Here is a 13,185-nt window from a genome sequence, read left to right as displayed (position 1 = left end):
CACACTCGTCCCCGGTCCCTACCCACCTGTCCCCATCTCAGATGCAACAATCCTTGTGCTTGGTGGTTATAGTGACAAAACCAAGATGAATCACTTTTATGTCAAGATCCACAGATTATCAAAATACTAAATAGCAGGTCTGGGATGAGAGGTCAAAGTTAAAGGTAAAACTCTCTGACAGAGGCTTAGGTCTTTTGTTTTTAGACGGCGTCAGCTCTGATTTCCTTCCTGCTGACACAAAAAGGATGGCTGGAATAGGCAGAGCTAATTTATGTACAGGTGCAGGGGCTGCTTGAGCCATCAGGAAGCCTCATGCCTTGCTCCCCCCACCTCACACACACACAACCCCGGAACCCGGGGAGGGAGAGAGGATGGCCAGGGAGAAGTCTTTCCCTCCTTCCTGGGGAGGAGGTCAAATGGCTGTGCAGGCCATCCTAAAGGGCTTGCTTCTCAGGTCAATGGATACTGCCCTTAGTGCTAGAATGTGGATCCTGGGCTCATTTCCAACTCTCTGGTAGGCCAGCAGTGTTGATCCAGCCTCCCACCCCCCCCACCCCCACCCCCCCCACCCCCCCCTCCCCCCCCCACCCCCCCCCCTTGACTTGTGATTAGAAGAAGGGGGATTAGTCAGAGTACCTTTTGGCACTCTCCCAAGCTTAGGACATTTGCAACCTTGTGACTCTTACTACCCTAAGAAAGAGCCCTAAAGGCCAGATACTTTCTTCTCTAGCTTCCTTGGGCATGGACACACAGTGGGACTTGGCCAATCAGGTGCACCTACTTCAGACGGAATCGGAAGTTAACAGGCACCAGGGTGCCTGGGTGGTAGCTCAGTGGGTTAAGTGTCTGCCTTCAGCTCAGGTCATGATTCTGAGGTTCTGGGATGGAGCCCCCCCAACCCCCCTCGCCCAGAGGGGCTCCCTGCTCAGCAGAGGGTCTGCTCCCCAACCCCGACCCCGCCCGCCACACATACACACACACACATTCATGCCCTCTCTCTCTCAAATAAAATCTGTTTAAAAGAAGAAGCCACCAACAGCCAAGGACAGGGTAGAGTCCTTTCTGGGGGATGCTGCAGGGCAACGAAGATGTCGAGGCTCCCAGGGCAGGTGTGCCCAGGTGGTGTCCAGGGTCCAGGGCTGCAGGTGGTGGCTCTGGTGAGGCACTCAGCAGCAGCTGCCGTGGTGTCCCCAGCTCTCCCTTTTTGTGCTGTGACTGTGCCAGTGGCCCAGGGTGTGAGCCTGACTGACTGATCCCTGTGTTTTCTGAGCCTGTTTCTCTAGCCTTCTCTTTAATTCTGGTGAGTTACTCGACAGCCGATCAACCAATCCCTTTTGTGCTTAGATTAGACAGAGTTGGTTTCTGTTGCTTGCAACTGAGAACCCTGACTCTGTCCAACCGCAACTGGTTTCACTCAATGGTTTGCAGATGCTTTTTTTTTTTTCCTCACTGCCTGCATTCTTCACGTCTCTGCCCTCCTGGCAATTCCACAAGTAATCCAGAAAAGGAGGAATAAGCATGCAGAGAATTTGACCGCAGCTGGGAAGTGAGCCAAGAGAACTCTGAAGAACGTGAGTGTTAGATCCCTCGCTTTGTCAGGTGGGGTGGATGCAGGAAGGAGACAGAAGGCTGTGGGCTGTCCGTCATATTTTATTTTTCAACCAAATTTGGTTTTGCAGTGATTACCCGTGGCACTTCCAAAAATCCCATGAGGGTATGGACCAAGTCTGTCTTGTTTTCTCTAGTACCTAGGTCATACTGGATAGTTTAGTGAATAGTAGCAAAGGGGTGATGATGGAAATCTCGGGAAGGGAATTCAGAGAAGAGGAGCTTAATATATCCTTAATGCCTCTTTAAAAAAAGAATTGTCTCAGCTCTGTGGGAGCTGAAGATTAAGGCCTGTGAGTCGAGCCAACACTGCAGATATTTCGTCTTGTTGACTGAAGTGCAGGAGCCTGGAGCTGTAGCCATCAGACTGTCAAAGACAGAGACAACACACTCCCAGGCAGGCAGAGCCTGACTTGGGTCTAGCCCAGATAGAATGCCGGTATGTTTCTTCTTTGGAAGAGGGCCTCAAGAGTGCCTGCAAGCTGAACGGAAATTGTTCTCCAAAAACCATTTTGAATCAATTTCAAATGTGTTGATAGTACTCGGTTGAAACCTCAGAACTGGGGGGTTGGGGGGTGGGGGAGATGCACGGGGTTATGGGTAGAGTTAGTTTGAATCTAGAAAACCAAGGGTAGGTTTTCCTGTCACCTACCTTAACTGTGTAAGAACTTCAGTCCATCTGTTGTAGTAAGCCGGTTTTAAGTGACGCTGATGTTTGGATTTGGATCCACAGGATCCATTTGCTACAAATGGACTCTGATTCTGATTCTTGTTTGTGGCATTAACCAGTGAAACCTTACTTTAGGTAAGTCTCTTAACTCACTTGGTCTAAGCTTTCATTTTCCAATTTCAAAACCCCTGGTTTTAAAACAGAGGGTTTGGACTATCTCCTTCATGGATTTCCTATCTAAAATGTGACCTTTCTATTCTTTCCCTTAAGGATGAGAATCGTGTGTTCTTCGATATGCCCTTCTGTCCAAGTACAAAGCTGGACACAGCAGGCATAGACAGCCTGCAGTATGGCCATGTTCCAGAAAAGCTGAGGCCAAGACTCCTCTAAGAACTTTCTTGAGCCAGGACCTAGGGCCAGCAGTGATAAAGTTAGAAGAGGAAGAGCACTGGCATCCTTTGATCTGTAACCGGTTACAGAACCTTCTAAACTGCTCATAGGGCTCAGGTTTGCTGCTGGAGCTGGACTTCCAAAGCACCCACTTCGAGGCCAGGCTCATCTTTAAATTCACATTAAACCGAGAAGACGGTTAAAGCCAACACTTCCAGTACTGTCTGGGGCTGGTGAAGGAGAGAATTGTGAAATATCATACACATGTGTATCTTTTAAAGCTGGGTTCTAGAACTTGGTTTGAACATGTGGACTCCATGGCAACTGCGTCTGTCTGGCGAGGGTGCTGCGATGCTTTCCATCGTGGGCTTAGAATGCCAAGTCATTAGTGACAGCAGACAGGGCGGTCATCTTATTTCCTCTGCTTCCCTCCAGGGACCAGGTAGATAAGAGAACTGCAGGGAAAAGAAAGAGGGGAAGGAAAACAAGTAAATCCCAGCATGGGGAGCAGCAGGGAGCAGCAGGATGGCAACAGACATGGGAGCTCAGCTGCCAGCAAAAATCTGATGTGCTGCATTGCTCCAAGGAGAGGAGGCAAGTCTTCCCAAATCCAGGCGCCCCAACATGATTGTGAAAGCCACACCCAGAGGCCCACAGACAGCCAACACCGTTGTAGAACCAGTGAGACACCTTGGGAAGCTGCTCAAGTTTCTGAAGACATCTCTGTAAAAGCTGTCTTCTACTCTCAGTGGATGCTTGAACCCCAGTGTGAGGTGACCCCAGAACTGCCATCTAGGGCTGAAGAAAAAAATTTTTAAAGCAAAGTTAATTTCAGAAATTTTGTTCTTAATTTTGTGCTAGGGCTCCTAGCCAATTCCTTCTTTCCCACTGGCGGCAGCAGGCAGGGCTGACGGAGCAGGCGCAGAGAGCTTTGATGTCAACAGAGGTAGGCAGGGCAGGCCCCAGTGGAAAACTGTGAAGTCAGCAGAGTTATCTCTGGCACTCCTCCCTTCCCCCTGCTTCCCCTTTCTCCACCCATTTCCCCCTCTTGGCTTCCAGCTTCTCATTTCCCAGGGGACCCTGGAACATATGAAAACCCACCCTCCATAGATATGAGGGGGCCAGCTCTTGGCTCCAGCTATCAAAGTCTGCTTTTTTTCCCCCAAGTCTAAAACAAACAAAGGCGTACATTCCATACATTTCCTAAGGAAAGAGAGTGAATACAGAAACCTCGTCCTTTGTGCTCTCTCTCTCTGTGAAACCCCAAGAGCCTGGGGCCTCAAGATTGAAGCTGTCTTCCTGCCTCCTGGGGCTTAACAGGAATCAAAAGTGCCTCAAACCAATACATCTGCTTGGTTTATGGCTCCAATTTAAACCACAAATTATAAAATGATAAATCGCTGTTCGAATCTCTTCCAGGAAAGAAAGACTGTTGTCAAGATTAAGTTACAGCCTCATGGCCGTCTGAGTGAGCTTAGCTGCTGCCTAACTCTCTCACTCATTTTCCTGTTGGAGATGTTTCTTTTCTTCCTGAACTTTCACTGTTTCTGAATACTTTAAACAAAGAAAATGACCGAAGGCAGGAAAAACATCGGGGGACTTCTTAACCCATGGAGCCTTTTTTACAGGCTTTATTATGTAACGGCTGCTTTCGTTTTGTGAGAACCAAAGGAAGTTGAAGAAATCTTTCTTCTTGAGCATTTAACTGCCAGAGTACAGAGAGAAATGGCTTCACGTGGGCAGCGAGGCTCCCTTCAAACTCTGGCTGGAACGTGGAGCGTGTGGTAAATCAAAGCTGCCATAAGGAATTTGGGCCTTAAAGTATCTGTTCAGTGATTTGGGCAGTGAATCACTGTATTTCGTCCCCATGAAAATCAATTCTCTGGAATTCTCTTGCTGGGCCTGGTCTAGTGGTGGAAGAATGGGACAAGTAATTAGGCCACGTGCATGCTTTCCTGTAATGACGCTCCTCTCTGCCAGAGCTTTGGCAGGCAGAAGGAGGAGAGATGAGATTCGTGATTGAGGCACCTACCTTTCCTGGCTGTGGGTCTGTCACACTGACCTCGTTCTGATTACCCGAGGCAGCGGGGTAATGACCATCCATCCTGTTTCTCCAGCCCACTGCCATGGTTATACAAGTCTAACCCGGTTTCTCTAAGGCCACTCAAGTCCTGAGTCCCATCAAGCCGTGAATCAGAATCACTTCAGCATTTCTTCCTAAACTCCTTCTGGTTTATCTTACACCTCAGCCCCTTCGGTCTGTTTCTTGGGAGTCCCCAGGCCTTGCGTGGCAGTTTTTGTCTCTCTCGTTCTCGGGGTCCCTGGGTCGTCGTGGTAGTTTTTGTTTTCTGACATAATTTCACAGTATCGCCCACACCAGCCCTTGCAGGCCCTGCCACAGCTCCTCTTGTCTCTGCTTTTCCTGAAGTCGGTGTGCTGTCATTACGGCTGCTTTTTCTGGGACACTTCAAGTTGTGGAGAGAGTTTTTTTCCCTGTGATTATAGCTCTTTCTTCCAATTTTGACTAGTCTGGCGTCTCTCTGATTATAGCTCATTAGGACTCCTGAAGCTAAGAAGGCACTTTTTTCTTATGCTGCCTTGTTTTTATTTTTATTTTTTTAAAGATTTTATTTATTCATGAGAGGCACACACAGAGAGAGAGGCAGAGACACAGGCAGAGGGAGAAGCAGGCTCCATGTAGGGAGTCCGACATGGAACTGGATCCTGGGTCCCCAGGATCACACCCCAGGCTGAAAGTGGCGCTAAACTGCTGAGCCACCAGGGCTGCCCTGTTTTTATTTTTTTAAATAATACGCATTATAACTTATTTTTGCAGGGCAGTATAAAGATGAAAAACAACAATAATCATGAATCCTACAGTCCAGACAACCCCATTAGCATTAAAAAATGATAATAATAAAAGTTGTGAATATATGGGAAGAAAATAAAACCATTTTAAAGATTTTTTTTAAAAGATTTTATTTATTTATTCATGAGAGACACAGAGAGAGAGAGGCAGAGACATAGGCAGAGGGAGAAGCAGGCTCCATGCAGGAAGCCCGACATGGGACTTGATCCTGGAACTCCAGGATCATGCCCTGAGCCGAAGGCAGACGCTCAACCGCTGAGCCACCCAGGCATCCCAATTTTAAAGATTTTATTTACTTATTCATGAGAGACACAGAGAGAGAGAGAGGCAGAGGCATAGGCGGAGGGAGAAGCAGGCTCCCTGCGGGGAGGCCAATGCAGCACTTGATCCCAGGACTCTGGGATCACTCCCTGAACCAAAGGCAGCTGCTTAACCACTGAGCCACCTAGATGCCCCCAAAACAAAACTTTTAAAAAGTATAAAAGAATAAAAACTTCCCATTCTCCCTGAGTCCTTCCCCCAAAACATAACTATTACTGGTTTTTTTGTTTATTCTTGGTAGTACATATTTATGTCCTTTAATAAAATTTTACATAAATTTATGACTATACATATTCTGCATTTTGCTTTTTTTCACCCAAAATGTTACCTTAGAGATCTTTCCATACATGCACTGCAGATAGATTCCCTTCTTTTAATGTCTGCAGAGTCCTTGTCAGAAGAGAATGTGCCTTCTAAATGAAGGGCATTCGATTAATGTAATTCCTGCCCCCTTTCTGTCCCTTGACCTCCCTGGGGACAGAGTGATTTATTTGACTCACAAGCTTGGAAGAACATCCTGGACATGCTGGGTTCAGCTTTGCCCTTTCTGCTTAGCACAGAGTTGCCTATGGGGAGTGTGCCTTCTGCTGTTGTAGAAGTAGGCAGAACTGGGTGAATGGCTGCTTGATTCTGGGTTTCAGTGGTATGAAATGTCTCTCTCATTTAATTTTTTTTTTTTTTTTTTTTGTAAGATTTTATTTACTCGTCAGAGAGAGAGAGAGAAAGAGTGAGACAGAACATGCCCAAGCAGGGGGAGCAGCAGGCAATGAGAGAAGCAGGCTCCCCGCTGAGCAAGGAGCCCAATGTGGGACTTTATTCCCTGACCCTGGGATCATGACCTGAGCTGAAAGTAGACGCTCAATCCACTGAGCCTTCCCTAGGATCTCACCTGTTTCTAGCATGCAGCCTTTTCTCATCTGAAGAGTTCTGGAGCCAATCAACACAAGCTTTTGGTATATTTACTTCTACTGAACAAACATGTAAGTGCTTACTACCTGTGGCACAATGCCCTAATCACCTTCAAAATATTAACTCATTTAATACTATGACGCTTCTGAAGTAGGGGCTATTTAATCCCCATTATTACAGATTGGGAAGTCAAGGTGCAGACAGGTTAAGTAACTTGCCCAAGATTGCAGGGCTAGGAAAAGAAGGGAAAGGATTCCAACCCATGAAGTCTAGCTCCTAGGTTCATACTCCTGGCCAATCTGTCCCCAGGAGAGGGGGGAGTATCTCTTTGTGTATCTCTTCTCTAAAATCCATGGCATCACTTTGGGAAGACTCTGAGCCCCATCTTGTCACATCTTACATCCATATTGTGAATGGGAATTCAGCCTTTTTGGAATATATGTAGGAATATACGAGTACTCTAAAAGGGCAATTTGATTGCTAAATCAACAAGACTCCTGAAACTACCAAGAGCCAGCCTTCATAAGGACTATTCCGACAATAGCCAGCAAGCGTTGAAAAAGCCCTTCAAGTGATGATACTAGCACTGGCCTTCAGAGGTCCTGGGTCTGGGCTCTCCACTCTGCCTCTCTGTGCCACGCTGGCCTGCTGAGCAAACTCATAATGCAGGTCAGCAGACAGCCTTAAAATAAACAAAAATGTTTGTGTTGTGCCCAGTTATGGAACAGTGCGTATCCAATTAGGTAGTGAAAAACTCATGCAAATAATCTTTTCTTTTTCCGATTCCTACTGCATATGAGTCTTTCACAACTGACTTGGCCAGTCCAGATTCCTGAAATGCTGAGATTCAGAAAATCTGGTCAAAAGTTTGCTAGTAAAAAATGAAACCCTGCCTTCTCTGTCCTCCATCACTGCCCCCATCCCTACCCTCAAGCTACTTTAGCTTTTAGGCATGTGTATGCTAAATGCCTTTTTCCTTAAAGATATGGGTGAGATATTTCTTTTGGAATATCTCCAGACAATCTGGCAAATCCATACTTGATATTAGCTACAGGAAGCACATTAAAAAAAAATACAATGAACAAGAAATAAAATTAGGGCAGACTATGAGCCTACCCTCTTTAGAAATCAGTGTATCTTTCCAAATGGAAGATTTTCTAAAACTGAATGGGTTTTTAAAATTTTTGGCTTTGTCAAGGAAAAAACTATGGACATATACACTTGTAATTTAATGTTCTGGAAAGAACTTATTGTAATGATAACAGTTTAAGTTTTCATTTCAAAAGTTATTGCTCATTCTAACATACTAAAACCTGCATTTCCCTTTTATTTTTTTGTTTTGTTGTTTTTAAGATTTTATTTATTTACTCATTTAAGATTTTATTTATTCATGAGACATGGCGGGAGAGAGGGAGAGAGAGAGTGAGAGAGAGGCAGAGACATAGGCAGAGGGAGAAGCAGGCTCCATGCAGGGAGCCTGATATGGGAACTGATCCTAGGACTCTAGGATCACGCCCTGGGCCAAAGGCAGGAGCTAAACCCCTGAGCCACCCAGGGATCCTTGCATTTCCCTTTTATAAATAAACTTCTATCTCTGGGTTCTGTCCTTATAGAAAGAAAGTACTTACAGCCAGTTTTCTACCCATCCCAATGCTTAACTTCGGCTCAAGGAGTTTCCTGTTCTGTTCCAGCTGTGACATGTTGAGAGTAGAGCTGACAATTGCAGACAATTAGCTGTACTCTCTGAGCCTTGACTGTGGCTCTAGCCCATACTGTTTCAGGGAATAGGGTGGAAGATAGAGAGTGAGGGGAGCGCTAAGGGGAACAGGAAACAGGGTGTTTTCAGGGACTCCTTTCTACTCCTTCACTCTTCACACCATTCAAGAAGACAGAATGTCTCTATCGCCTATGCCTAATTCAGCTCCTTTCACAGGGGGGGTGCTTGAGCCTGGGGTGGGACCACGGGCTCCTCTTTCCCTTAATTGCAATGCATACAGCTGGAGATTGGATACAAGAAACTATATCCCGACAGAATTGCTAAGGCCAAAAGACAGCAAATAATTGAAAAAGAAGTGATCCATTTTCACTAAAAATAGCAACCACCCACAAAGAGATCAATCGCCATGCCCTTCTATACCAGTATCATCTAGTGGAAACTGCTCTAACCCCTCATCCCTGCTAAAGAAAATGTTAGGTCCAACAGTCATGTTCTGTTCCTTGTGATCCAGCTCTCTGTTCTCACAGCTGATTGGACAAGAGGTGGGTACCTGATTCAAGGACAGCCAATCCATAGATTGGCTAGATTCCCTTGACCTGTGTAGCCAGGTAGGAAGAGATGCTGGATGAATCAGAGTCCCTTTCTCAGAGAGGTGGCATGAAAGCAAAAAGAGACATGACCCATTAGTAGCAGGACAGAAAGGGGGATGGCTGGGTAGCCCAGGTGGCTCAGCAGTTTAGCGCCGCCTTCAGTTCAGGTCATGATCCTGGAGACCCGGGATTGAGTCCCATGTCAGGCTTCCTGCATGAATCCTGCTTCTCTCTCTCTCTCTCTCTTTCTCTGTGTCTCTCATGAATAAATAAATAAAATCTTAAAAAAAAAAGAAAGGGGTATGCCTGAACTATATTTCCAATGATCAAATGCTGTGAACACTTACAAATTTCTGTGGGTGGGGTCAGTACTGCAACCTCAAACTGAGAACTAGCTTTTGGCGCTGGTTTCTCTGAAGCCAGCCCATTATGGTTCCTGATCTTGGGTTTCAGAAAACTCCCATTATCTTATCATGAATTTTTCTAAACATTCTTGCGCTAACTGGAATGAGTGCCTGATGCTTGTAGCCAAAAAAAGCCAAACTAAAGCATTATCAAAAAGGCAGGCAAAAGTAGAGCCAAAAGGGGGACCAAGGAATCAGGAAAGTCTAAACCAGAAGCAACAGGAATATGTGACTTTGTTAAGGTCCTTGAGGTCACAAATAATACTATTGAAACTGACTCACGTTGATTAATGAAGAGAAACAAGAAAGAATTAATGTATTTGTGTGAGGGGATGCTGAAGGGCAGCCAGAATTTTTAAAAACTAGTGTCAATTCCTCAAAATGTTAATCCATAGGGCTGTTACCACATGACCCAGCAATTCCACTTCTGTGAAAAGGTACGTGCACACAAAATTGGTGCACCAATGTCGCAGCAGCATTCTTCATAATGGGCAGAGTGGAAACAACTGAAATGCCCATCAACTGATGAGAGGATAAACAAATTGATATAGCCATACAATGGCATATTATTTAGCCATAAAAAGAAATGAAGTTTGATGCATACTACAACATAGATGAACCTTGAGTAAGTTAAAGAAGCCAAACACAAAAGGCCACATAATGTGTGATTCCATTTATATGAAATGGCCAGAATAGGCAAATCTACAGAGACAGAAAAGAGTGTAGTAGTCGCAAGGGGTTAGGCAGAGTGGAAAATGGAGTGAATGCTAATGAGCCTAGAGTCTCTCTCTCTCTTTTTTAAAAAGATTTTATTTTTAAGTAATCTCTATACCCAACATGGGGCTTAAGCCTAGACCCTAAAATCAAAAGTCAACTGCTCTACCAACTGAGCCAGCCAGGTGCTCCTGAAGTTTCTTTTGTGAGGGATAATGATGCTCTGGAATTAGATAGTGATGATGGTTGCACTACTCTGAATATACTAAAAACCACTTAATTGTATAATTTAAAAGGCTTAATTTTATGGGGTGTAAGTTACATCTCAATACAATTTGTGTTACTACAGAAATTATGCATATATGGAAACAGAACAAAGCAAAACAAAACAAAAGGGGTGTCACAAAGTAGAAAGCCAGAAACCATACAATTCTCTCTCTTTCTCTCTCTCCATCATCTCTATCTCTCTCTCTATCTCTCCTCTCCCCTCCCCCACCCCCTGTAATCTCTACTTCTTTCTGGACATTTTCTTCATTCTTGTCTCTCTACAAATAAGCTTTCTTAGATTTTTAATGCATAGAGCAGACTACAAACTCCATAGTTCAAAACTTGTATGTCGCGACAGAGACTAACTAGATGATCACCTACTCATTTTTTATTCCTTCTGAGCATATGACTGGACTACATTTCCCACTATTCTTTGCAGTTAGGTGGGATTATGTAATGAGCCTTTGCAATGTGGGCAGAAGGGATGCATCTGACTTCCAGACCTGACCAACTACAAAACCTACTCCAGACCCCTCAATCCTCTCCCCCTTCCTTTGACAAATGCCTTAGAGAATAGTTGGATAGTTGAGTCACTAGATGGATGGAACCTGGGTACTTGATAAAATTTGTGGAGCATAGCATTTCCCCATCTCCATCTACCTACATTGAACTATGATATTATGGAGAAATAAACTAAAGCCACCTGAAATTTGGGGATTGGTTGCTATAGCAGTTAAATTCTTCTGACTATATGCGTCCTCTGTATAAGAGACTATCCCAGATTGACTAACTGGCTCTCAATTCCAAGTTGAAATCTTTAAGTAAGAAAATTGTATTGGCCAGATGTGAGTTAGGTAGTCTCCTAGGTCAGTCAACTGAAGCCAGAGCATGAGGTCACAGAATATAAATACAGTCTCCTGGGAGCCTACTTATGGAAGGGAGCAGCATTTCTTAGAGAAAAGAAGTCTACTGTCATGGTTAAGTAGGAAGGATCAGTGTAGACCATGGAAATGAAGGTTCAATGCCTAAAGTGGCTTTTTGTATCTTTTCCCAACACATTCAGAAATACAGATATGGAGAGGGATAGAGATACAGATGTAGATGATATAGATATATTCTAGTTCTTAATTCTGAAAGTAAAGTTCCTTTTGGACAATTTGGGGAAAAACATCAAGTCACCTTTTTCTTTCCTTTACTTTCCATTTCTTCCTTTCCTCCCATCCTGTGAAGCAATACAATATAGTGGCTAAGAGTGGCTAAATCTCTCAAATGAGAGTACCTAGCTATAGCCCCACTTCACCACTTAATGATTCTGTGACTTTGGGCAAATTATTTAACAGCTCTCTGTCTTAATTTCCCCACCTATGTGGGGATGTCAGTGATGGCACTTACCATAGAGGAGTCTCAGGAAGATTAATGAGTTTATAGATGCTTAGTGCTTACTGTCGTACATAGTGAGAACTTCTTGGTTATTATTTGTTGTTATGGTGCATCTGAAACTGCATTCTGAATTTTTAAAATCTTTTCTTGAATGTTGTTCCAAGGATAGAAAATAGACTTCGTCTTTAAGTAACAACTGTTTTTATGTTCTTGAGGATCCAAAAGTAGTGGCAACCAGTTGTCCTTAGGGACATCCTGAACCATTTGGAGTAATCCAAATGCAGATGTTTTAGATGGAGATGCTGAGGCTTCTGTTTAATAACACAAAAAGCCATGGGGCACCTGGATGGCTCAGTCAGTTAAGCATCTGACTTCATCTCAGGTCAATGATCCTGGGGTCCTGGGATGGAGTTTGTCTCTCTGCCCCTACCCCTGCTCGTGTGCTCAAATAAATAAAATCTTACACACACACACACACACACACACAGCCATATTTTTATCAGGGGCAGGTATACCTCTGTCCAGATTGTTGAAATGTCTGATTTCCTCTGTTGTTGGTCAGAAATAAGAAGTTGAAGGGGTGCCTGGGTGGGCTCAGTCAGTTAAGTGTCCACCTCTTGATTTCAACTCAGGTCATGATCTCAGATTGTGTGATCCAGCCCAGTGTCAGGCTCTGCACTCAGCGTGGTGTCCACTTTTCCCTCTCCCTCTGCTCCTCCTCCCCACCCCACCCCCTCTCTCAAATAAACAGATAAGTAAAATCTTTTTAAAAAAATTAAATTAAATAAAGAAATAAGAAGTTGGGCCTCCAGGACTTGGGTCAAAAGTACCAAAGAGAGAGCCCCATCCCGGAGGGTGAGTGGGGCAAGCTCCTATGCCACAGCGGCAGGCTGAGAGCTGAGAGGAGGCACTGCTCAGAGGGAGCCCCTGGAAAGGGTTCCACAAGGGAGCTTTAGAAGAGGTGATATCCAATATCCACTTTTAAGTTTTCTTTTTCTGCACTGTAATTCCCTCATGTAATCTTCAAGACTTCACAAAGTTTGCTGAAATTGTAGCCTATGTTAGCTGTATCTTGGGTAATAGGAAGAAGGTTTTCATATTTCATGGTAAGGTAGATTAGAGAGTGACAGCCAGCTGGAAAAGCCATTATGAGATATTCTGGGGTGATTGGGGAAGAGTCCTAGAGCAGGTGACCAGTGGAAACCAGGATAGATTGTGGAATATGTAAATACTTGCTGGAGATTCTCAGAAAAAACTGGAGATGGGATTGGACATCCTACAGTTATGCAAGATGGAGAATAGAATCATGATATGTGAAGAGAAGGCAATCTACTAAGACTACACTC

At 44.5% G+C, this 13,185-nt stretch overlaps 1 long non-coding RNA gene across 1 annotated transcript; it reads left to right on the top strand.

Annotated features, from left to right (window-relative positions):
* Nucleotides 1-1,050: 1,050 nt before the first annotated feature.
* Nucleotides 1,051-6,147, top strand: LOC140601457 (uncharacterized). Its single transcript, XR_012004446.1, has 2 exons — nucleotides 1,051-1,571; nucleotides 2,549-6,147. It is a non-coding gene; the product is annotated as an uncharacterized lncRNA (long non-coding RNA).
* The last annotated feature ends 7,038 nt before the right edge of the window (nucleotides 6,148-13,185 follow it).

Source organism: Canis lupus, chromosome 12 (assembly GCF_048164855.1).
Source record: "Canis lupus baileyi chromosome 12, mCanLup2.hap1, whole genome shotgun sequence".
Classification (NCBI taxonomy): domain Eukaryota; kingdom Metazoa; phylum Chordata; class Mammalia; order Carnivora; family Canidae; genus Canis; species Canis lupus.
Note: the sequence above shows the minus strand (reverse complement) of the source record. Positions and strands in the feature narration are given on the sequence as shown.